At 38.4% G+C, this 25,457-nt stretch overlaps 1 protein-coding gene across 5 annotated transcripts in view; it reads right to left on the bottom strand.

The window, feature by feature from the left end:
- Positions 1-25,457, bottom strand: part of vari (MAGUK p55 subfamily member vari) — a 767,475-nt gene that overhangs the window by 384,339 nt on the left and 357,679 nt on the right. The gene's annotated exons all lie outside the window — the stretch shown is intronic.

The raw sequence follows: 25,457 nt of genomic DNA, 5'->3' as shown, positions 1-25,457 counted from the left end.
GGATCAATCTGGTATCCCGTCAGGGCCATGTCGCGATCATTTGGGGACTGTTTAGGGATCATATCTGGATAGTTTCTGGGATCCGTCCGGGATTATTTCGTGATAATTTGGGGATCCTTCCCGATCATTTCTGAATGGTTTTCGGAATCCGTCCGGGATCCCGACGAGGTCATTGCGCGACTTTTTCTGGATTATTTCAAGATCATTTGGGGACCCTTCTGAGATAATTTCAGAATCCGCCCGTGATCCCGTCAGGGTCATTTGGGAACATTTTTGGGACTACTCCAGGTTCCTTTGGGGATCCTTCCTGTATCATTTCTGGATGGCTTCCGGGTCCTGTCAGGGTTATTTCGGCACTTTTTCGGTATCATTTGGGGTTCTTCCGGCATCATTTCTGAATGGTTTTCGGGATCCGTCCGGAATACCGTCAGAGTCATTTCGGGAGTTTTTTGAGACTATTTCGGGATCGTTTGAGAACCCTTCCGGCATCATTTCTGGATGGATTTCGAGATCAGTCCGGGATCCCGTCAGGGTCATTTCGGGACTATTTCGGGACCCTTCCGGGATCATTACTGTATGGTTTTCGGGACCCCGTCAGGGTAATTTCGGAACTTTCTCGGTATCATTACTGAAAGGCTTTAGGAACCTCGTCAAGGCAATTCCGGGACTTTATCGGGATCAGTTGGGGACCCTTCCGGCATCATTTCTGGATTGTTTTCGGGATTTGTCCGGGATCCCGTCGGGATCATTTCGGGACTATTTTGGTATCATTTTGGGACCCTTTCGGGATCATTTAAGGACTCTGCGAAACCGATAGTTCAGAACGGCTACACGGAGTTTGATGAAATTTTGGAAACAGATAGACAATAGTCTACTGGCAAAATTTGTTTCGAAAATGGAAGGGGGAGGTCCCACGACCCTTCGAACAATTACCTTTTAATAGTTTTTACACATTATAACTTTACGTAGACTGACCTTCACCAATATTACACACTCAATGGGTCAAATAAGTCGGGGGCTTACAAAGTGAGCAGTGACACCCTCCGTCTACTCACACCCCCCCCCTCCCCTTGCCCCTCTCCCCACCGGTGCAAAATCTACAAATTGTTATATCTCAATATACATTTTCTCCTAAATCAATAATGTTTGGTATCTGGCCCATACAGATCGAGATCTAAACAATTTTGGAAAAACGATCGGTGGTGCTCTCCGTCTCCTCTTCCTTCAATTGTTTTTATCAGCACGCTTTTATTAGCTTTAACTGTATGTTTGTTTGTAACCCTTCATTCGCTTCAACGCGCCTACTGCCTTATTAACATGCTTTTATAATTAGCTTCGCCTTATTTGTAATCCCATGAGGGCCATATCGAGACCCTTCCGGCATCATTTCTGGATGGGTTTCGGGATCCATCCGGCATCCCGTCGGGGTCATATCGGGACTATTTCCGTATCATTTTGGGACCCTTCCGGGATCATTTCTGGGTAGTTTTCGGGATCCGTCCTGCAGCTCGTCGGGGTAGTTTCGGGACTTATTCTGGACTATGTCAGGGTCATTTCTGGGCATTTACGGGATCATTTCTGGATGGTTTTCGGGATCCGTCTGACATCCCGTCGAGATTATTTCGGGACCTTTTCGGGACTATCTTAGGATCATTTTGGGACCCTTCCGCATAATTTCTGGATGATTTTCGGTATACGTTCGGGATCCCGTCGGGGTTATTTCGGGACTATTCAGGGATCATTTGGGGATCCTTCCGTTATCATTTCTGGATGACTTTCGGGACTATTTTGGGATCCTTCCGGGATCAGTTCGGGATGGTTTTTGGGATCCCGTTAGGGTAAATTCGGGACTTTTTCGGGACCCTTCCGGCATCATTTCAGGATGATTTTCGCGATCCGTACACGATCCCGTCAGGGTCATTTGGGGACCTTTCCGGCATAATTTCTGGATAGTTTTTGGGATCTGTCCGGGATATCGTCGGGATAATTTAAGGACTCTTCGAAACAGGTACTTCAGCACACATGCCTTTTTAAATTATGAGCTTTTATGGCCAAAGATTTGTTGCAAGTTATTCGTAATTAAAATTCGGTATGTTTTATCTTTATATCTAACCCAGCTTTTTCGTTCTATTTTTGATTTTTTAAATGAATCCTGTAACGAACTGTTATAACTATAATTAACCTTTTTGTAACATTTTAACCAACTAAATACCAGAAAAAGCTACATTATTTTCATCTGAAAAATTCATTTGGTTTTAGCTAATTGTAGTTTCACTCCTTTGTTCTATGAATAGTAATTCCTTCACCCCTGTCATATCAATTAATTTAACTTAAAAACAATATGTATATTTTTAATTCGAAAAAACTATATTGTACTACTCACGTAAGCGTGCCTTTCATTACATTAACAAAAATAATTTTTAAACAGATAACTTGATAAGCAGGCTAACGCGAATAGCCCATATATTTTATATATATTTTATTTTCTCCTTGCGGACGGGGCCGCGGGTAAAAGCTAGTATAATTTATAAATGGGATAATTATTATAATTTATAAATGGAAAGTTTGGATGTTTGTATGTTTGGATGTCCAGACGTTTGTCTTTGTGAGACAATCACGCAAGAACGGCTGGACGGATTTGGATGAAACTTGGCATACATATAGCCAATAGTCTAGAAGGATTTACTAGCTATATTCTTTTGAAAAGGGAGAGGTCCCGCCCCCTAGGAACAGTTATAATTTAATTATTGTATTTTTTCGTTTTTGTGATTGAATCACTCTAGAACAGCTGCACGGATTTTGATGAAATTTGGGACACAGATAGACAATAGTCTACTGGCGAAATTTTTTTGAAAATAGAAAGGAGGGCGGTCCTCCCACGATAATTTTGGAAAAACGATAAGTGGTGCTCTCCTTCTCCTCACGCCATCCGCCCTCCTTCAATTGTTTGTATTAGCACGCTTTTATTAGCTTTATCTGTATGTTTCTATGTAACTCTTCATTCGCTCCAACGCGCCTGCTGCCTTATTAACATGGTGTTATGATTAGCTTCACCTTATTTGTAATCCCGTTAGGGTAATATCGAAACCCTTCCGGGATCATTTCTGGATGGTTTTCGGGATCGGTCCGGGATTACGCCGGGGTAATTTCGGGACTTTTTCGGGACTATTTGGGACCCTTTCGGGATCATTTTTGTATAGTTTTCGGAATCCGTCCGGGATCCCGTCGGGGTGATTTTGAGACATTTTCAGGACTATTCCGGGATCATTCCGGGACTATTTCGCCATCATTTGGGGACCCTTACGGCATCATTTCTGGATGGGTTTCGGGATAAGTCTGGTATCCCGTCGCGTTATTTTCGGGATCATTTGCGTACCTTTGAGAGATAAATTCTTGATGGTTTCCGGGATTAAGCATGAAAACAAATACCAGCAGGATGGCCTAGTGGTTAAAGGCTACTGCAGTTTCACCATGTGATTCACGGTTCGAATCCCGGTGAAACCTTTGATAACATTACAAAATTGCCTGATGATGATTACGTTGGCGGTTTTCGAAATGGGTCCATCGCAATATGCCAGTAAATGTTTCTTTCTTTTCAGTTTCTCTTAGAAAACATAATTTTTGTCTAATGTATTTTATTTTTGTAATAGAGTAAAAAAAAGAACCAAATGAGCTGATAACCGGAAAGGCACGCTTACATGAATAGTACAATACAGTTTTTTCGAATTAAAAGAATATATTTTGTTTTTAAGTTAAATTAATTGATACGACAAGGGTGAAGGAATTACTATTCATAGAACAAAGGAGTGAAACTACAATTAGCTAAACCCAAAGAGAATTTTTTAGATGAAAATAGTGTTGTTTTTTCGGGTATATAGTTGGTTAAAATATTACAAAGAGTAGACTATTGTCTGTATCCCAAATTTCATTAAAATCTGTGTAGCCATTCTGGCATGATTCAGTCACAAAGACGAAAAAATATAATAATCAAATTATAACTGTTCCTAGGGGGCGGAGACCCCCCTTCCCCCTTTTTCAAAAACATATAGCTAGTAGATCCTTATAGACTATTGGCTATATATTATTGGCTGCGTCATAGTTGCGTTCGTGCCGAACAGACGTGTTTTATCTCGCTCTGTTTTTTATTATTTTCGTCCAGTTTTTATTTATTTATTTTACCTATTACGATATCTGGTGTAATGGATAAATATTGTGCCAAGTGTGACAAGCATTTTTCGCGTTCGGATACCCTTATTGTGCCTTGTGGTGGCGTTTGCAAGAAAGTCTACCATCGTTCTTGCTGTGAAGGCAACTTTTCAGAGTACGACGTGAATTTGCTTATGAAGAACCGCCACCTAAGTTATATGTGCGCGGATTGCCTAAACGCCTACGGCAAGCTTTGTAACGCCTATGACGCTGTATTGGCATCCCATAAAGCTACAATGGAGTCCACAATGCTTGCCTTTGACCTTAAATTTAAGGATTTGTTTGCGGAGATGGCTGATATAAAAAGTGTCATCAAAAAACATTTTCAAGATAATGAAGACGACTCTAACAAAAACAATGAAAGGTGTGTGGAGGTGATGGCTGATGGCATAAATAAAATAAAAAATGTTGTTAGCACTATCACTAATCCGAACTCGTTGAGTAGTGGTAATATTAGTTGCGCGCTCAAACCGCATACTCTATCGATTTCACCTACACTAATGCAGCCATGTATACATTGCCACTTGCTCGCCCGATCACCTGTTTATGCAAGTCCAATTTCTGCTGATAACAATAGTGAGCCTTTTTGCGTACACTCAGCCACCCCCTCGCATGATTTCAAAACGCAAATGTCTTATGCTAAACGATTGACAGCACCTGTTAATACTGATGATATTCTCAATACAACTGTTATCCCCAGTGCTGCTGCTAGTTTTGCAATGTCTAGTAAGAACAAGACTCCAGCTTCAAAAAACAAAGTGAATGCTGTTGGGGACAGCACTAATTCTGTTAATGCGGATGATTCTGATGGTGTTAATGTTCCTGTACCTGTTAATACTGCTGATATTCCCAATACAACTGTTAACCCTGCTGCTGCTAACATTGCAATGTCTAGTAAGAACAAGACTCCAGCTTCAAAAACAAAGCGAAGGCTGTTGGGAACAGCACTAATTCTGTTATTGCTGATGATTCTGATGCTGTTAATGTTCCTGCTATTCAACCCAATTCTGGCAATGATTCGACTGCTGTAACAACAACCGCACTCGCAGCCCCAATCACAGCCCCTGTTTCTTAATCGGTTGCTTTAGAAATTGGTGCTCCTAGGGAGGTGACTGCTGTTCCCTCCCGTAGGTCCATTTTTGTATCACGGCTCCACGCATCGCTGACGGAAGCTGATATATCTAACTACGTATGCTCAAAGCTTGGTGTTGAACTTAACAGCAATATTAATGTTTATAAATTTAATTTTAAGTCTGGGAGAGAGATCTCTTCTTTCAGAATCTTAGTTTCTGACACATTTTTTGATAGGGTAATCGATTCTACTTTCTGGCCGAAGCACTCTGTGGTGCATTTGTTTACTAGAAAGTCGAACCGTGACCGCGCTACTTTAAATGCATCAAAAAACTTGCCAGACAACACTCCAGAAGTGGTACAAACTTAAATTATGTCTTATCAAACGTAAATTATATCTCACTTAGTATATTTTATCAGAACGTTAGGGAGTTGAATACCAAACTAACGGAAATTTTTCTACGGAATCATGAGAGTTCTTATGATGTACTCGCTTTTACTGAGACTAGCTAAAACCAACAGTTTTTAATGCTGACGTTTTATCGAGTTCGTTTCAAGTATTTACAAAAGACCGACTGGCCAGAGCTGGTGGAGGTGTGTTAATTGCCGTTCACACTAGGTTTTCCGCGGAGGAACTACATTTTCCTGACTTTGAGGATGCTCACCTTCTTTGTGTAAGAGTAAAACTTTCCTCAACCTACAAATATTTTATAGCCAACTACGTTCCCCCACAATGTGACATTTCCTTATATTTGAATCATTCCTCAATAGTGAAATCTGTGTGCAGTACTACCAGCGCCTGTGATTCTGTCACTGTACTTGGTGATTTTAATCTGACGTGTGTGTCATGGAGTCTTATCGATGGGAAGCTAGTCCCTACTTCTTCTCGTGCTATCGACTATGATTTCCTAAACGAGTTTGCAGATGTTGGACTTTTTCAAGTTAACAACATTCAGAATAAATTCGGTAAATGCTTGGATTTAATTTTCTCAGACGATTCAAATTGTTTTGTAAATCTATGCGATCCCCTTGCCCTGCCTGAAGATGTGTATCATCCTGCTCTCGCGATGTTTATGGAATCTTACAATTTATCTGAGCGTTCCTCCAACGTAGTGCGCAGGAACCCTTACCGATTCCTGTTTAGAAAATCCAATTGGTCTAAAGTAATACTCGAAATATCGAGAATAAATTGGCCTCAGTACGATGGCGATATTGATGACAGTATATCCCATTTTAATAATGTATTATACGGAATATTTAAAAAATGCATACCTACGTCAGAAACCACTGCTATATCATCATCGGCTTGGAGCACTAAAGAATTGAAACGCCTGAAAAACCTGAAGACGCGTTCATTCAAACGTTACAAACTTTCTGGATCAATGACTGACTATGCGGCCTACTCAATTTTACGTCACAAATATAACACATTGAACAGAATTTGTTACAAGAACTATATCAGTAGGATTAAAAGCCAAATTTTTGTCAATCCTAAGTCGTTTTACAGCTTCGTTAACTCAAAAAGGAAGATACAAGGGTTTCCTTCTACAATGAAGCTAAATTATCAGATTTCCAACGATAGCTTCGAAATTGCTAACATGTTTGCGGATTTCTTCGAATCTAATTATTCAAACACCTATGATTACCCGCCATCGAATTATCCCTTCAGATTGTCTCCTCTGGATTCCCAGGCAGTTCCATATATATGTACTGATGATGTTTTAACTCATCTGGAAAATCTAAAAATTTCTTACTCTAGTGGTCCGGATAATATTCCGTCGGTAGTGCTGAAATCTTGTGCTCGATACTTATATCGACCTCTAACCTGTTTGTTTAATGCGTCCCTGAACAAGGGGTATTCCCCAAGAAGTGGTAAGAGTCATTCATTATACCACTGTATAAAAATGGAAGCAGAACGTGGGTTATAAATTATAGAGGAATAGCCAAACTCAACACTATTCCTAAGCTATTTGAATTGATTATCACAAAACAGATTGCTTTTAGAGTATCTTCATTAATTGACTTGTCACAACACGGCTTCTGCAAGGGTAAATCAACGGTGTCCAACTTGCTCGAGTTTACAACCTTTGTATCCAACAGTTCTAAGACTAATTGTGAAATTGATGTTATTTATACTGACTTTAGTAAGGCATTTGACAAAGTTTCTCATTCTATACTTTTATTCAAACTTGATCGGTTAGGATTTCCTCCTTTGCTTCTATCTTGGGTTTCTTCTTATGTGAGGGAAAGAAAACAAACAGTTATATTTAATAATTGTTGGTCTCGGTTCATAAACGTAACTTCTGGTGTTCCCCAAGGCAGCCATCTTGGTCCGGTTTTGTTCCTGTTGTTCATTAATGACCTTCCTAGTGTTTTGAAGAGCTGCAAGCCGTTGATGTACGCTGCTGATGTAAAACTTGTAATACCTATCCGCTGACCTGAATAGTCTTGGTGACTGGTGTAATGTAAACGCCATGTCACTAAACCTACCTAAATATAAGTTCATGTGTTTTACAAGGAAGTCCTTCCAATCCCATGATTATGTTATTGGCGACTATGTAATCAAGCAAGTTACTAATTTTATTGATTTAGGCGTTACAATGGACCCAACACTCGATTTTAAACTTCATATTGAATCTTGCGTGAATAGCGCTAAAGGTACTTTTGGCTGACTCTTTTTACCACATTGGTCAGACCTACTTTGGAATATGCTTCAATTATTTGGAATCCGCGTTATCAGGTTCATTCTGACAAGCTGGAATCGGTCCAGACAAAATTTTTGCTTTGAGCTTTAAAACACTTACCATGAGATCCTTCTAAAAATCTTCCCCCCTATTGCAGCCGGTTAAAACTAATACAGCTACCTACATTGCAGAGCCGCAGGGAGATGCTTGGTGTCTTATTTATTGTTAAATTAATAAGAGGGTCAATAAATAGTCTATTTTTGCTTGGTGAAATTAAGTTTAACGTTCCTATTAGGCCATCTAGACATTTTCAATCAATTTTTGTAGCTACATGCAGGTCGAATTATGAAATGCACGAACCACTTCACTGTTTTTGTCGTGATTTTAATAAACACTGTAAAAATTTAGACGTCTGCGACTCGTTTCTTGGTATTAAAAAATACCTTTTAACTACATTAAATTTGTAATTCGAAATGAAGCAAAGAACGTTAAACCGTGATATACTGTTCAACCCTCTGTTTCAAATATGAAGTACCAGTTACGTGAAACTTGTTTGCAAAATTGCGTTGTGATCATTATTTTTATATGTATGCAATCAAATTTACTCTGTATAAATTCTATTCTGTATATATTTTATCTACTGTTAATTTGCTTTATTTTCAATTTCATAAATTATTATTTACTAGCTCCTTCATGAGTACATTTTAACACATTTACAACATTTTATCTTTTGCTTACTTCTAAGTTTTTAATTGAAATTGTCAAGCGTTTAATTCAATACTGTTTAAATATTACTTTAAAATTGATGACTGCTTATGTTGTTTATATCGTGTATTACATCTGAGATTTAAGTGTCGGTATATTTGGTCTGTATAATTGTTTAATTTGTAGACTGATAAATAAATAAATAAATAAATAAGCCGGTGTTAAGCTCATGAATTCTTAAATATAAGTATAAACTGAACACACCATTAAACAAACATACATAAATATGTACAACTGAGCCCGAGTTGACAAAGCTTCTCATTCGCAACGAAGAAGAACTTTACAAAAACAAATCTACATGGCACACAAAATAATATAGAGACAAAATGTCTCAATTGTGTTGTTAGTGTAGAAATGAGAAAAACTGAATTAAGCATGAAAACAAATACCAGCAGGATGGCCTAGTGGTTAAAGGCTACTGCAGTTTCACCATGTGATTCACGGTTCGAATCCCGGTGAAACCTTTGATAACATTACAAAATTGCCTGATGATGATTACGTTGGCGGTTTTCGAAATGGGTCCATCGCAATATGCCAGTAAATGTTTCTTTCTTTTCAGTTTCTCTTAGAAAACATAATAATTGAAATTCAATTATTATACGCCGGTGTTAAGCTCATGAATTCTTAAATATAAGTATAAACTGAACACACCATTAAACAAACATACATAAATATGCACAACTGAGCCCGAGTTGACAAAGCTTCTCATTCGCAACGAAGAAGAACTTTACAAAAACAAATCTTCATGGCACACAAAATAATATAGAGACAAAATGTCTCACTTGTGTTGTTCGTGTAGAAATGAGAAAAACTGAATTAAGCATGAAAACAAATACCAGCAGGATGGCCTAGTGGTTAAAGACTACTGCAGTTTCACCATGTGATTCACGGTTCGAATCCCGGTGAAACCTTTGATAGCATTACAAAATTGCCTGATGATGATTACGTTGGCGGTTTTCGAAATGGGTCCATCGCAATATGCCAGTAAATGTTTCTTTCTTTTCAGTTTCTCTTAGAAAACATAATTTTTGTCTAATGTATTTTATTTTTGTAATAGAGTAAAAAAAAGAACCAAATGAGCTGATAACCGGAAAGGCACGCTTACATGAATAGTACAATACAGTTTTTTCGAATTAAAAGAATACATTACGTTAAATTAATTGATACGACAAGGGTGAAGGAATTACTATTCATAGAACAAAGGAGTGAAACTACAATTAGCTAAACCCAAAGAGAATTTTTTAGATGAAAATAGTGTTGTTTTTTCGGGTCTATAGTTGGTTAAAATATTATAAAGAGTAGACTATTGTCTGTATCCCAAATTTCATTAAAATCTGTATAGCCATTCTGGCATGATTCAGTCACAAAGACGAAAAAATATAATAATCAAATTATAACTGTTCCTAGGGGGCGGAGACCTCCCCCCCTTCCCCCTTTTTCAAAAACATATATCTAGTAGATCCTTCTAGACTATTGGCTATATATTATTGGCTGCGTCATAGTTGCGTTCGTGCCGAATAGACGTGTTTTATCTCGCTCTGTTTTTTATTATTTTCGTCCAGTTTTTATTTATTTATTTTACCTATTACGATATCTGGTGTAATGGATAAATATTGTGCCAAGTTTGACAAGCATTTTTCGCGTTCGGATACCCTTATTGTGCCTTGTGGTGGCTTTTGCAAGAAAGTCTACCATCGTTCTTGCTGTGAAGGCAACTTTTCAGAGTACGACGTGAATTTGCTTATGAAGAACCGCCAACTAAGTTATATGTGCGCGGATTGCCTAAACGCCTACGGCAAGCTTTGTAACGCCTATGACGCTGTGTTGGCATCCCATAAAGCTACAATGGAGTTCACAATGCTTGCCTTGGACCTTAAATTTAAGGATTTGTTTGCGGAGATGGCTGATATGAAAAGTGTAATCAAAAAACATTTTAAAGATAGTGAAGACGACTCTAACAAAAACAATGAAAGGTGTGTGGAGGTGATGGCTGATGGCATAAATAAAATAAAAAATGTTGTTAGCTCTATCACTAATCCGAACTCGTTGAGTAGTGGTAATATTAGTTGCGCGCTCAAACCGCATACTCTATCGATTTCACCTACACTAATGCAGCCATGTATACATTGCCACTTGCTCGCCCGATCACCTGCTTATGCAAGTCCAATTTCTGCTGATAACAATAGTGAGCCTTTTTGCGTACACTCAGCCACCCCCTCGCGTGATTTCAATGCACAAATGTCTTATGCTAAACGATTGACAGCACCTATTAATACTGATGATATTCCCAATACAACTGTTAACCCAGTACTGCTGCTAACTTTGCAACGTCTAGTAAGAACAAGACTCCAGCTTCAAAAAACAAAGCGAACGCTGTTGGGAATAGCACTAATTCTGTTAATGCTGATGATTCTGATGGTATTAATGTTCCTGTACTTGTTAATACTGCTGATATTCGCAATACAACTGTTAACCCCAGTGCTGCTGCTAACATTGCAATGTCTAGTAAGAAAAAGACTCCAGCTTCGAAAAACAAAGCAAATGCTGTTGGGAACAGCACTAATTCTGTTAATGCTGATGATTCTGATGCTGTTAATGTTCCTGCTATTCAACCTAATTCTGGTAATGATTCGACTGCTGTAGCAACAACCACACTCGCAGCCCTAATCACAGCCCCTGTTTCTGAATCGGTTGCTTTAGAGCCTGGTGCTCCTAGGGAGGTGACTGCTGTTCCCCCCGTAGGTGCATTTTTGTATCACGGCTCCACGCATCGCTGACGGAAGTTGATATATCTAACTACGTATGCTCCAAGCTTGGTGTTGAACTTAACAGTAATATTAATGTTTATAAATTTAATTTTAAGTCTGGGAGAGAGATCTCTTCTTTCAGAATCTTAGTTCCTGACACATTTTTTGATAGGGTACTCGATTCTACTTTCTGGCCGAAGCACTCTGTGGTGCATTTGTTTACTAGAAAGTCGAGCCGTGACCGCGCTACTTTAAATGCATCAAAAAACTTGCCAGAAAACACTCCAGAAGTGGTACAAACTTAAATTATGTCTTATCAAACGTAAATTATATCTCACTTAGTATACTTTATCAGAACGTTAGGGGGTTGAATACCAAACTAACGGAAATTTTTCTACGGAGTCATGAGAGTTCTTATGATGTACTCGTTTTTACTGAGACTTGGCTAAAACCAACAGTTTTTAATGCTGACGTTTTATCGAGTTCGTTTCAAGTGTTTACAAAAGACCGACTGGCTAGAGCTGGTGGAGGTGTGTTAATTGCCGTTCACACTAGGTTTTCCGCGAAGGAACTACATTTTCCTGACTTTGAGGATGCTGAGCTTCTTTGTGTAAGAGTAAATCTTTCCTCAACCTACAAATATTTTATAGCCAACTACGTTCCCCACAATCTGACATTTCCTTATATTTGAATCATTCCTCAATAGTGAAATCTGTGTGCAGTACTGCCAGGGCCTGTGATTCTGTCACTGTACTTGGCGATTTTAATCTGACATGTGTGTCATGGAGTCTTATCGATGGGAAGCTAGTCCCTACTTCTTCTCGTGCCATCGAATATCGATTTCCTAAACGAGTTTGCAGATGTTGGACTTTTTCAAGTTAACAACATTCAGAATAAATTCGGTAAATGCTTGGATTTAATCTTCTCAGACGATTCAAATTGTTTTGTAAATCGATGCGATCCCCTTGCCCTGCCTGAAGATGTGTATCATCCTGCTCTCGCGATGTTTATGGAATCTTACAATTTATCTGAGCGTTCCTCCAACGTAATGCGTAAGACCCCTCACCGATTTCTGTTTAGAAAATCCAATTGGTCTACAGTAATACTCGAAGTATCGAGAATAAATTGGCTTGGAGCACTAAAGAATTGAAACGCCTGAAAAACCTGAAGACGCATTCATTCAAACGTTACAAACTTTCTGGATCAATGACTGACTATGCGGCCTACTCAATTTTACGTCACAAATATAACACATTGAACAGAATTTGTTACAAGAACTATATCAGTAGGATTAAAAGCCAAATTTTTGTCAATCCTAAGTCGTTTTACAGCTTCGTTAACTCAAAAAGGAAGATAAAAGGGTTTTCTTCTACAATGAAGCTAAATGATCAGATTTCCAACGATAGCTTCGAAATTGCTAACATGTTTGCGGATTTCTTCGAATCTAATTATTCAAACACCTATGATTACTCGCCATCGAATTATCCTTTCAGATTGTCTCCTCTGGATTCCCAGGCAGTTCCATATATATGTACTGATGATGTTTTAACTCATCTGGAAAATCTAAAAATTTCTTACTCTAGTGGTCCGGATCATATTCCGTCGGTAGTGCTAAAATCTTGTGCTCGATACTTATATCGACCTCTAACCTGTTTGTTTAATGCGTCCCTGAAGCAAGGGGTATTCCCCAAGAAGTGGAAAGAATCATTCATTATACCACTGCATAAAAATGGAAGCAGAACGTGGGTTATAAATTATAGAGGAATAGCCAAACTCAACACTATTCCTAAGCTATTTGAATTGATTATCACAAAACAGATTGCTTTTAGAGTATCTTCATTAATTGACTTGTCACAACACGGCTTCTGCAAGGGTAAATCAACGGTGTCCAACTTGCTCGAGTTTACAACCTTTGTATCCAACAGTTTTAAGACTAATTGTGAAGTTGATGTTATTTATACTGATTTTAGTAAGGCATTTGACAAAGTTTCTCATTCTATACTTTTATTCAAACTTGATCGGTTAGGATTTCCTCCTTTGCTTCTATCTTGGGTTTCTTCTTATGTGAGGGAAAGAAAACAAACAGTTATATTTAATAATTGTTGGTCTCGGTTCATAAACGTAACTTCTGGTGTTCCCCAAGGCAGCCATCTTGGTCCGGTTTTGTTCCTGTTGTTCATTAATGACCTTCCTAGTGTTTTGAAGAGCTGCAAGCCGTTGATGTACGCTGCTGATGTAAAACTTGTAATACCTATCCGCTGACCTGAATAGTCTTGGTGACTGGTGTAATGTAAACGCCATGTCACTAAACCTACCTAAATATAAGTTCATGTGTTTTACAAGGAAGTACTTCCAATCCCATGATTATGTTATTGGCGACTATGTAATCAAGCAAGTTACTAATTTTATTGATTTAGGCGTTACAATGGACCCAACACTCGATTTTAAACTTCATATTGAATCTTGCGTGAATAGCGCTAAAGGTACTTTTGGCTGACTCTTTTTACCACATTGGTCAGACCTACTTTGGAATATGCTTCAATTATTTGGAATCCGCGTTATCAGGTTCATTCTGACAAGCTGGAATCGGTCCAGACAAAATTTTTGCTTTTCGCTTTAAAACACTTACCATACCATGAGATCCTTCTAAAAATCTTCCCCCCTATTGCAGCCGGTTAAAACTAATACAGCTACCTACATTGCAGAGCCGCAGGGAGATGCTTGGTGTCTTATTTATTGTTAAATTAATAAGAGGGTCAATAAATAGTCCATTTTTGGTTGGTGAAATTAAGTTTAACGTTCCTATTAGGCCATCTAGACATTTTCAATCAATTTTTGTAGCTACATGCAGGTCGAATTATGAAACGCACGAACCACTTCACTGTTTATGTCGTGATTTTAATAAACACTGTAAAAATTTAGACGTCTGCGACTCGTTTCTTGGTATTAAAAAATACCTTTTAACTACATTAAATTTGTAATTCGAAATGAAGCAAAGAACGCTAAACCGTGATATACTGTTCAACCCTCTGTTTCAAATATGAAGTACCAGTTACGTGAAACTTGGTTGCAAAATTGCGTTGTGATCATTATTTTTATATGTATGCAATCAAATTTACTCTGTATAAATTCTATTCTGTATATATTTTATCTACTATTAATTTGCTTTATTGTCAATTTCATAAATTATTATTTACTAGCTCTTTCATGAGTACATTTTAACACATTTACAACATTTTATCTTTTGCTTACTTCTAAGTTTTTAATTGAAATTGTCAAGCGTTGAATTCAATACTGTTTAAATATTACTTTAAAATTGATGACTGTTTATGTTGTTTATATCGTGTATTACATCTGAGATTTAAGTGTCGGTAAATTTGGTCTGTATAATTGTTTAAATTGTAGACTGATAAATAAATAAATAAATAAGCCGGTGTTAAGCTCATGAATTCTTAAATATAAGTATAAACTGAACACACCATTAAACAAACATACATAAATATGTACAACTGAGCCCGAGTTGACAAAGCTTCTCATTCGCAACGAAGAAGAACTTTACAAAAACAAATCTACATGGCACACAAAATAATATAGAGACAAAATATCTCAATTGTGTTGTTAGTGTAGAAATGAGAAAAACTGAACTAAGCATGAAAACAAATACCAGCAGGATGGCCTAGTGGTTAAAGGCTACTGCAGTTTCACCATGTGATTCACGGTTCGAATCCCGGTGAAACCTTTGATAACATTACAAAATTGCCTGATGATGATTACGTTGGCGGTTTTCGAAATGGGTCCATCGCAATATGCCAGTAAATGTTTTTTTCTTTTCAGTTTCTCTTAGAAAACATAATAATTGAAATTCAATTATTATAAGCCGGTGTTAAGCTCATGAATTCTTAAATATAAGTATAAACTGAACACACCATTAAACAAACATACATAAATATGTACAACTGAGCCCGAGTTGACAAAGCTTCTCATTCGCAACGAAGAAGAACTTTACAAAAACAAATCTACATGGCACACAAAATAATATAGAGACAAAATGTCTCAATTGTGTTGTTCCTGTAGAAATGAGAAAAACTGAATTAAGCATGAAAACAAATACCAGCAGGATGGCCTAGTGGTTAAAGGCTACTGCAGTTTCACCATGTGATTCACGGTTCGAATCCCGGTGAAACCTTTGATAACATTACAAAATTGCCTGATGATGATTACGTTGGCGGTTTTCGAAATGGGTCCATCGCAATATGCCAGTAAATGTTTCTTTCTTTTCAGTTTCTCTTAGAAAACATAATAATTGAAATTCAATTATTATACGCCGGTGTTAAGCTCATGAATTCTTAAATATAAGTATAAACTGAACACACCATTAAACAAACATACATAAATATGCACAACTGAGCCCGAGTTGACAAAGCTTCTCATTCGCAACGAAGAAGAACTTTACAAAAACAAATCTTCATGGCACACAAAATAATATAGAGACAAAATGTCTCACTTGTGTTGTTCGTGTAGAAATGAGAAAAACTGAATTAAGCATGAAAACAAATACCAGCAGGATGGCCTAGTGGTTAAAGACTACTGCAGTTTCACCATGTGATTCACGGTTCGAATCCCGGTGAAACCTTTGATAGCATTACAAAATTGCCTGATGATGATTACGTTGGCGGTTTTCGAAATGGGTCCATCGCAATATGCCAGTAAATGTTTCTTTCTTTTCAGTTTCTCTTAGAAAACATAATAATTGAAATTCAATTATTATAAGCCGGTGTTAAGCTCATGAATTCTTAAATATAAGTATAAACTGAACACACCATTAAACAAACATACATAAATTAGACAAAAATAATTTTTAAACAGATAACTTGATAAGCAGGCTAACGTGAATAGCCCATATATTTTATTTTCTCCTTGCGGACGGGGCCGCGGGTAAAGGCTAGTAATATTATAAATGCGCAAGTTTGGATGTTTGGATGTCCAGACCTTTGCCGTTGTGCCTCAACTACGCAAGAGCGGCTGGGCGGATTTGGATGAAATTTGGCACACATATAGCCAATAGTCTAGAAGGATCTACTAGATATATTTTTTTTGAAAAGTAGGGAGGTCCCCGCTCCCTAGGAGCAGTTATAATTTAATTATTGTATTTTTTCGTCTTTGTGCCTGAATCACGCCAGAACGGCTACACGGATTTTGCTGAAATTTGGGACACAGATAGACAATAGTCTACTGGCGAAAGTTTTTTCGAAAATGGAATTTGGGACACGGATAGACAATAGTCTACTGGCGAAATGTTTTTGAAAATGGAAAGGGGAGCGTCCCACGACCCTTCGAACAATTGCTTTTTAATAATTTTTACACATTATAATTTAACGTTTACTGATCTTCACCAATATTACAAACTCAATAGGTCAAATAAGTCGAGGGCTTACAAAGTGCGCAGTGGCACCCTCCGTCTCCTCACCCCCTTCCCCTTCTATTACAAAACCTATAAATTGTTATAGCTCAATATAAATTTTCTCCAAAATCAATAGTTTTTGGTATCTGGCACATACAGATCGAGATCTTAACAATTTTGGAAAAACGATAGGTGGTTCTCTCCTTCTCCTCACGCCATCCGCCCTCCTTCAATTGTTTTTATTAGCACGCTTTTATTAGCTTTACCTGTATGTTTCTATGTAACTCTTCATTCGCTCCAACGCGCCTGCTGCCTTATTAACATGGTTTTATAATTAGCTTCACTTTATTTGTAATCCCGTTAGGGTAATATCGAAACCCTTCCGGGATCATTTCTGGATGGTTTTCGGGATCCGTCCGGGATCCCGCTGGAGTCATTTCGGGACTTTTTCGGGACTATTTGGGATCATTTCTGTATAGTTTTCGGGATCGGTCCGGGATCCCGTCGGGTGATTTTGGGACATTTTCGGGACTATTCCGGGATCATTCCGGGACTATTTCGCGATCATTTGGGGACCCTTACGGCATCATTTCTGGATGGGTTTCGGGATCAGTCTGGTATCCCGTCGGGGTATTTTCGGGATCATTTGCGTACCTTTGAGAGATAAATTCTTGATGGTTTCCGGGATCACTACGGGACTTTTTCGGGGTCATTTTGGGTCCCTTCCGTAATCATTTCTGGATGGTTTTCGGGATCCGTCCGGGATTCCGGCGGGGCTATTTCGGGATCATTTGGGGTATTTTCCGTCATCATTTCTGGATGTTTTTCGGTATCCGTCCGGGATCCCTTCGGGGTCATTTCGGGACTTCTACGGGATACATCCGGGATCCCCTCGGGACCATTTCGGGACTTTTTCGGGGCTAATACGGGATCATTTGGGGACCCTTCCGGCATCACTTCTGGATGGATTTCGGGATCTGTACGGGAACCCATCAGGGTAATTTCGGGACTTTTTCGGGACTACTTCGGGATAATATGAGGACTATTTCTGTATTATTTCGGGATAATTTGGGGACCCGTCCGGCATCAATTCTTGATCGTTTGTGACTGAATCACGCCAGAACGGCTACACAGATTTTAATGAAATTTGGGATACAGACAATAGTCTACTCTTTGTAATATTTTAACCAACTATATACCCGAAAAAACAACACTATTTTCATCTAAAAAATTCTCTTTGGGTTTAGCTAATTGTAGTTTCACTTCTTTGTTCTATGAATAGTAATTCCTTCACCCTTGTCGTATCAATAATTTTAACGTAAAAACAAAATATATTCTTTTAATTCGAAAAAACTGTATTGTACTATTCATGTAAGCGTGCCTTTCAGGTTATCAGCTCATTTGGTTCTTTTTTTACTCTATTACAAAAATAAAATACATTAGACAAAAATAATTTTTAAACAGATAACTTGATAAGCAGGCTAACGTGAATAGCCCATATATTTTATTTTCTCCTTGCGGACGGGGCCGCGGGTAAAGGCTAGTAATATTATAAATGCGCAAATTTGGATGTTTGGATGTCCAGACCTTTGCCGTTGTGCCTCAACAGCGGCTGGGCGGATTTGGATGAAATTTGGCACACATATAGCCAATAGTCTAGAAGGATCTACTAGATATATTTTTTTTGAAAAGTAGAGAGGCCCCCGCCCCCTAGGAGCATTTATAATTTAATTATTGTATTTTTTCGTCTTTGTGCCTGAATCATGCCAGAACGGCTACACGGATTTTCCTGAAATTTGCGACACAGACAATAGTCTACTGGCGAAAGTTTTTTCGAAAATGGAATTTGGGACACGGATAGACAATAGTCTACTGGCGAAATGTTTTTGAAAATGGAAAGGGGGGCATCCCACGACCCTTGGAACAATTACTTTTTAATAATTTTTTTAAATTTTATAAATTGTTGTAACTCTCCTAAATCACTAATTTTTGGTATCTGGCTAATACAAATCGAGATCTAAACAATTTTGGAAAAACGATCGGTGGTACTCTCCGTCTCCTCCCGCCATCCTCCCTCCTTCAATTGTTTTTATTAGCACGCTTTTATTAGCTTTACCTGTATGTTTTTTTGTAACTCTTCATTTGTTTCAATGCTTGACCTTATTTGTAATCCCGTCAGGGTCATATCGAGACCCTTCAGGGATGATTTCTGAATGTTTTTCGGGATCCGTCCGGGATCCCGTCGGGGTGATTATGGGACTTTTTCGGGACTATTCCGGGATCATATTTCGGGACTCTTACGGCATTATTTCTGGATAGTTTTCGGGATCCGTCCAGGATCCCGTCGGGGTTATTTGGAACTTTTTCGGGACTATTGCGGGATCATATGGGGATCCTTCCGGGATCATATCGCGACTATTTCGGCATCATTTCTGGATGGGTTTCGGGATCCGTCCGGCATCCCGTCGGGAAATTTCGGGAATTTTTATGGACTATTTCGGGATCATTTGCGTACCCTTCAGATCAATGGATGGTACTCTCCGGCTCCTCCCGCGATCCTCCCTCCTTCAATTGTTTTTATTAGCACGCTTTAATTAGCTTTACCTGCATGTTTGTTTGTAACTCTTAATTCGCTTCAATGCGCCTTCTTCGTTTGACCTTATTTGTAATCCCGTCGGGTCAAATCGGGACTTTTTCGGTATCATTTTGGGACCCTTCCGGGATCATTTCTGGGTAGTTTTCGGGATTCGTCCGGCATTCCGTCGGGGCAATTTCGGGAATTTTTCTGGACTATGTCAGGGTAATTTCGAGACTTTTACTGGATCATTTCTGGATGGTTTTCGGTATCCGCTCGGGATCCAGTCGGGATAATTTCTGAATGCTTTTCGGGACTATTCCGGGATAATTTGGGAATCTTCCGGTATAATTTCTGGATAACTTTCGGGATCCCGTCAGGTTAATTTCGGGACTTTTTCGGGATCATTTGGGGATCCTTCCGGGATCATTTCTGGATGGTTTTAGGGATCCCGTTCGGGTAATTTCTGGACTATTTCGGGACCCTTCCGGCATCATTTCTGGATGATTTTCGCGAACCGTCCGGGATCCCGTCGGGGTTATTACGGGACATTTTCGGTATCCTTCCGGGATTATTTCTGGATGGTTTACGGGATTCCGTCGGGCTTATTTCCGGATCCTTTGGGGACTCTTCCGGTATCATTTGTGGATGATTTTCGGGATCGGTCCGGCTACCCGTCAGGGTTATTCGGGACTTTTTTGGAGTATTCCGGGCTCATTTGGGGATCCTTCCGGGACCATATCTGGATGATTTTCTGGATCCCGTCAAGGTGGATGGTTTTCGGGAATCCTTTTAGGATCCCGCCAGGATCATTTGGGGACCCTTCTGGCATAATTTCTGGATGGTTTTTGGGATTCGTCCGGGATCCAGTCAGAGGCATTTCGGCACTTTTTCTGGACTATGTCGGGATAATTTAGGGACCCTTCCGGGATATTTTTTGGATGGAACTTGGGATCCGTCCGGGAGCCCGTCAGGGTCATTTCGGAACTTTTTCGGAACTATTTCGGGATCATTTATGTACTATCAAGGGATCATTTCTGTGTGGTTCTCTGGATCAGTCTAAAATCGCGTTGTTGTCATTTCGGGACTTTTTTTTTGGACTATTCCGGGAACTTTTGGAGACCCTTCCGGCAGCGTTTGTGGATGGTTTTGGGGATCCGTCCGCGATGCCCTATCAGGTTATCAGCTCATTTAGTTCTTTTTTTACTGCATTACAAAGATAAAATACATTAGACCGAAAAAATTTTTTTTGCAGATAACTTCATAAGCAGGCTATCGTGAAAAGCTCATATATTTTGTTTTCTCTCTGCGGACGGGGCCGCGGGTAAAGGCTTGTAATATTATAAATGCGAGAGTTTGGATGTTTGGATGTTTCTGTGTCCAGACGTTTGTCTTTGTAACTCAATCACGCAAGAACGGCTGGACGAATTTGGATGAAATTTGGCACATATATAGAAGGATCTACTAGCTATATGTTTTTGAAAAGGGGGTGGGGTCCCCCCCTTACTCATTGTAATATTTTAAACAACTATATACCCGAAAAAACAACACTATTTTCATCTAAAAAATTCTCTTTGGTTTTAGCTAATTGTAGTTTCACTCCTTTGTTCACCCTTGTCATATCAATTAATTTAACGTAAAAACAAAATGTATTCTTTTAATTCAACAAAACTGTATTGTACTATTCATGTAAGCGTGCGTTTCAGGTTATCAGCTCATTTGGTTCTTTTTTTTACTCTATTACAAAAATAAAATACATTAGACAAAAATAATTTTTAAACAGATAACTTGATAAGCAGGCTAACGTGAATAGCCGATATATTTTATTTTCTCCTTGCTGACGGGGCCGCGGGTAAAGGCTAATAATATTATAAATGCGAAAGTTTGGATGTCCAGACGTTTGTCTTTGTGCCTCAACCACGCAAGAGCGGCTGGGCGGATTTGGATGAAATTTGGCACACATATAGCCAATAGTCTAGAAGGATCTACTAGCTATATTTTTTTGAATAGTAGGGAGGTCCCCGCCCCCTAGGAGCAGTTATAATTTAATTATTGAATTTTTTCGTTTTTGTGCCTGAATCACGCCAGAACGGCTATACGGATTTTGATGAAATTTGGGACACAGATAGACAATATTCTACTGGCAAAATTTTTTTCGAAAATGGAATTCGGGACACGGATAGACAATAGTCTACTGGCGAAATGTTTTTGAAAATGGAAATGGAATGGAATAGAATTACTTTTTAATCATTTTTACACATTATAATTTAACGTTTACTGATCTTATATTACAAACTCAATAGGTCAAATAAGTCGAGGGCTTACAAAGTGCGCAGTGGCACCCTCCGTCTCCTCACCCCCTTCCCCTTCTGTTGCTAAATCTATAAATTGTTATAACTCAATATAAATTTTCTAACACCCCCAAATTTTCAAGTTCTTGTCTAAAAACCGTTTTTTCGCCTACTGCGCGCACTCTAACAATCATAACGTTGTCACGTTTTACCCGATTTTCGCTCTCTTTATGGTTGTGGAAAGAAGAAGATTCAAGCTTTAAGCTGATATATATTTGTTTATACTTTATACAAAAAAATTGGTACATTTTCCAAAAGTTATCTAAGATTTCCCATTTTTCCCCCGTTTTTCACAGTTTGACGTCTTTTTTATGTAACGTGTCATAAAAAAAAAATATTTTTTACATTCATTCTCAAATAACTATTTATCCAGCGAAAGAAAAGCCATGGTTTATCAAAATCGGTTTTAAATGTTTAAGTTACGACGCCTATTGTAAACATGAAAATTAATAAAAAAAATTCTATCAATGATCGTACTCTGTTAGTTGCTGTGGATCACATGTATAAATTGAAAATATTTTCATACCTTCCTTGATTTATGCGTCACTTAGTTTTGGAAACACGGCTATTAAGTGCAAAAAAGCCTCGCTGAGTTTGTCAAGTCGTTTGACAAACTGCTTCATGTAGCCCAACTTGAGGTGTAGCGGTAGCAAAATAACTTTATCGTTCTGAACGAGTGGAATGTCAACGAAGTTTTTTTCTTCCTATTTCTAGTGTTTTCCTACACGGTGGTTCAGCGGTTTTGAAATTATCTTTTCCTCGACTGTCCTATACGCACAGATTGTGTATCCTCCTTGCATTCCGAAAAAATTGTCAGAACTTTAAAATCACAAACCATTGGATTGCTATTTCTGCCAAACAAACACCGTTGGACATCACTATAAAGCCCATGAGCGGATAAGATGTGCTGATGTAGTAACTGTATCTCGCTCAATAAAGGAAGAAAAAACGAATACTCTTGTTGCAACTCTTGAATCGAAAAATGCATTGGAATTTGAAGAAGAAAATTCTGACGGCGGTTCTAACGACGGAGCGTTATGTAGTCTCAAATGGAGATTTCCGTGAACTTGTGCGTGATTTAGGATTGTCTTGGAGGCACACGGAAGTTTTGAGCTCGAGGCTGAAACAGTGGAATATTGGGGAAAAAACTTTAAGGCTATATTCCCGAGGGATGACAACCTTCGTCCTTCGAAAAAATATTCCGAGCTAACGACGTCAACAATTAACTTTTTTATTGTTCAGATATAGATGTTTGTCTTGATCACGAATACCAACCAAGAGTGGCGTTGTTTTATCGAAAATGTCTTTACAACTGAAAAAATGTTTACCTACGTAATTTTTTTTTGATCTGTCAATTCACTAGGTTTGAAAGCTATCCTACTGCAAAACGAGAACCAGTTTCCGTCAGCTCCAATAGCATACGCTACCAATATGAAAGAAACGTATGTGACATGAAGAAAATTTTACACTCCATAGATTACACGGAGCTACAAAAAAAAAAAATTTCAAAACACTTTTGAAGTGACCTAGTGTACGTTGTAGGCCTTGACAAGTACATCATGATAATGTGTCTCAAAATTGTCTAACACCCCCAAATTTTCTAGTTATTGTCCAAAAACCGTTTTTCGTCTACTGCGCGTCATAACGTCATCATGTTTTAACCGATTTTCGATTGCTTTACGGTTTTGGAAAGAAGATTCAGGCTTCAAGCTGGTATATATTTGTTAATACTTTATACAAAAATATTGGGACGTGTTCCAAAAGTTATCTAAGATTTACCCATTTTTTTCCGTTTTTCACAGTTCGACGTCTATTTTATGTAACATATCATATAAAAAATTTACTTTTAGACACCAAGTTTTGTTAAAACGGACTCCTGCACGAATATAGTTGACATTTGCTGAATTTTATGGATGCTAGTTTCATTGCACTGGCCTAAAACACTTTATGAAGATTTATTTATTCTTTCCGCAAGGATTGTTTACGTTTTCTCTTCACCTTCCTCTACTCCAGCAGCTTGCTTTGGCATATAACTGGACCCAACGAACGGACACAAATTATAGCTGTCTATTATACTGGAATCAATAGCCGCGGCATTATTTGTGGAGTTGGAAAGCAACGCATACGAAAATGGCCAGGCGAGAATGGAAAGGCAAATATTGCGAGATTTGTGTAATCCATTTGAGATGAGTGACGAATTGTAAGAAATTGAACTTAAAAGTGGTAAAGTTTAATGACTTATTTTCTGATTTAGGTTCAAAAAAACTTTTGACTTAATAAGTATGTGTTAGATACTTTTGCGGGACAAATACTTCCAAGGACTTCGACATCGACAGGTTGTTTTTGATTTGGAAACATATAAAAAACAATCATCATCAAGCCTTCTACGTTTCTTAACAAGCTTTACTTAAATTTTTGTTATAATTCTGTTATAAATTAATAAAAAAATAAAAAGAAAAAAATTTTCCGCCAACTAATTTGCAACTTAGAAAAACGGAACTACGATAGGAATGCAGAATAAACAAAATCGAACGATTCGAAGTTGGATCGAAAGAGATTGGAACACAGAATACCAAAATTGCCAAATCGAAAAAATTCCAATCCAAGTCGAAATGCAGAATAGGGCTGATTATCATGATGTACTCGTACACTCGTACACAACGTACACTAGGTCACTTGAAAAGTGCAAAATCACTGTAGCACTGTGTAATTTTTGGTATCTGGCTCATACAGATCGATGTCTAAACAATTTTGAAAAAACGATCGGTGCTGCTCTCCGTCTCCACCCGCCATCCTCCTCCACAATTGTTTTTATTAGCACGCTTTTATTAGCTTTACCTGTATGTTTGTTTGTAACTCTTCATTCGCTTCAACGCGCCTGCTGCCTTATTAACATACTTTTATAATTAGCTTCACCTTATTTGTTATCCCGTCAGGGTCATATCGAGACCCTTCCGGGATTATTTCTGGTCGGTTTTACGGATCCGTTCGGGATCCCGTCGTGGTAATTTCGGGACTTTTCTGGACTATGTCAGGTTCATTTCGAGACTATTATACTGTTTTCACACAGAAACTTAATGATCTCATTTCCCCTGCTAATGAAATCGTAAATTTTTTGCTTTCACACAGAAGTAACTGCTCGATTAGTATGAAGGATGAGACAGACAATCATGGCGGAACGATACAAGGTGGGAGCATGGTGACATACCTACAAACAAAAAAAATTCCATGTACTTGTAAATTCGATGGACAAATGTCAAAATCGTACTGCGCCGGTAGTTGATGTATCAAATCAAATAAAAAAGGTTATAATCAGCTGTTCGATGCGGCCACCTTGTATCGTTCCGCCATGCAGACAGTGACATTTGCTTTGAAAACTAAGAAACGGAAACGGAAGCGGAACGCTGCCAACAGAGTTGCATTGTGCTTTTGACTTCATTAGGCATTCGATTAGCTACTAATGAAATAATAATAGATTCGAATTTTGTAGGGAAGATTGAGCTCAATAAGCGTCTTAATGTAGAAAATTGCCTTTATTATTCAATAAGCCGTCTGGTTGAAATTAGTATTACGGAATCATTCCTGTATAGTTTTCGGGATCCCGTCTGGGTTATTTTGGGACTATTCCGGGATCATTTGGGGACCCTTCCGGCACCG

Source organism: Eurosta solidaginis, chromosome 2 (assembly GCF_040869045.1).
Source record: "Eurosta solidaginis isolate ZX-2024a chromosome 2, ASM4086904v1, whole genome shotgun sequence".
Classification (NCBI taxonomy): Eukaryota; Metazoa; Arthropoda; class Insecta; order Diptera; family Tephritidae; genus Eurosta; species Eurosta solidaginis.
This window is presented reverse-complemented; position numbering and strand designations above follow the sequence as displayed.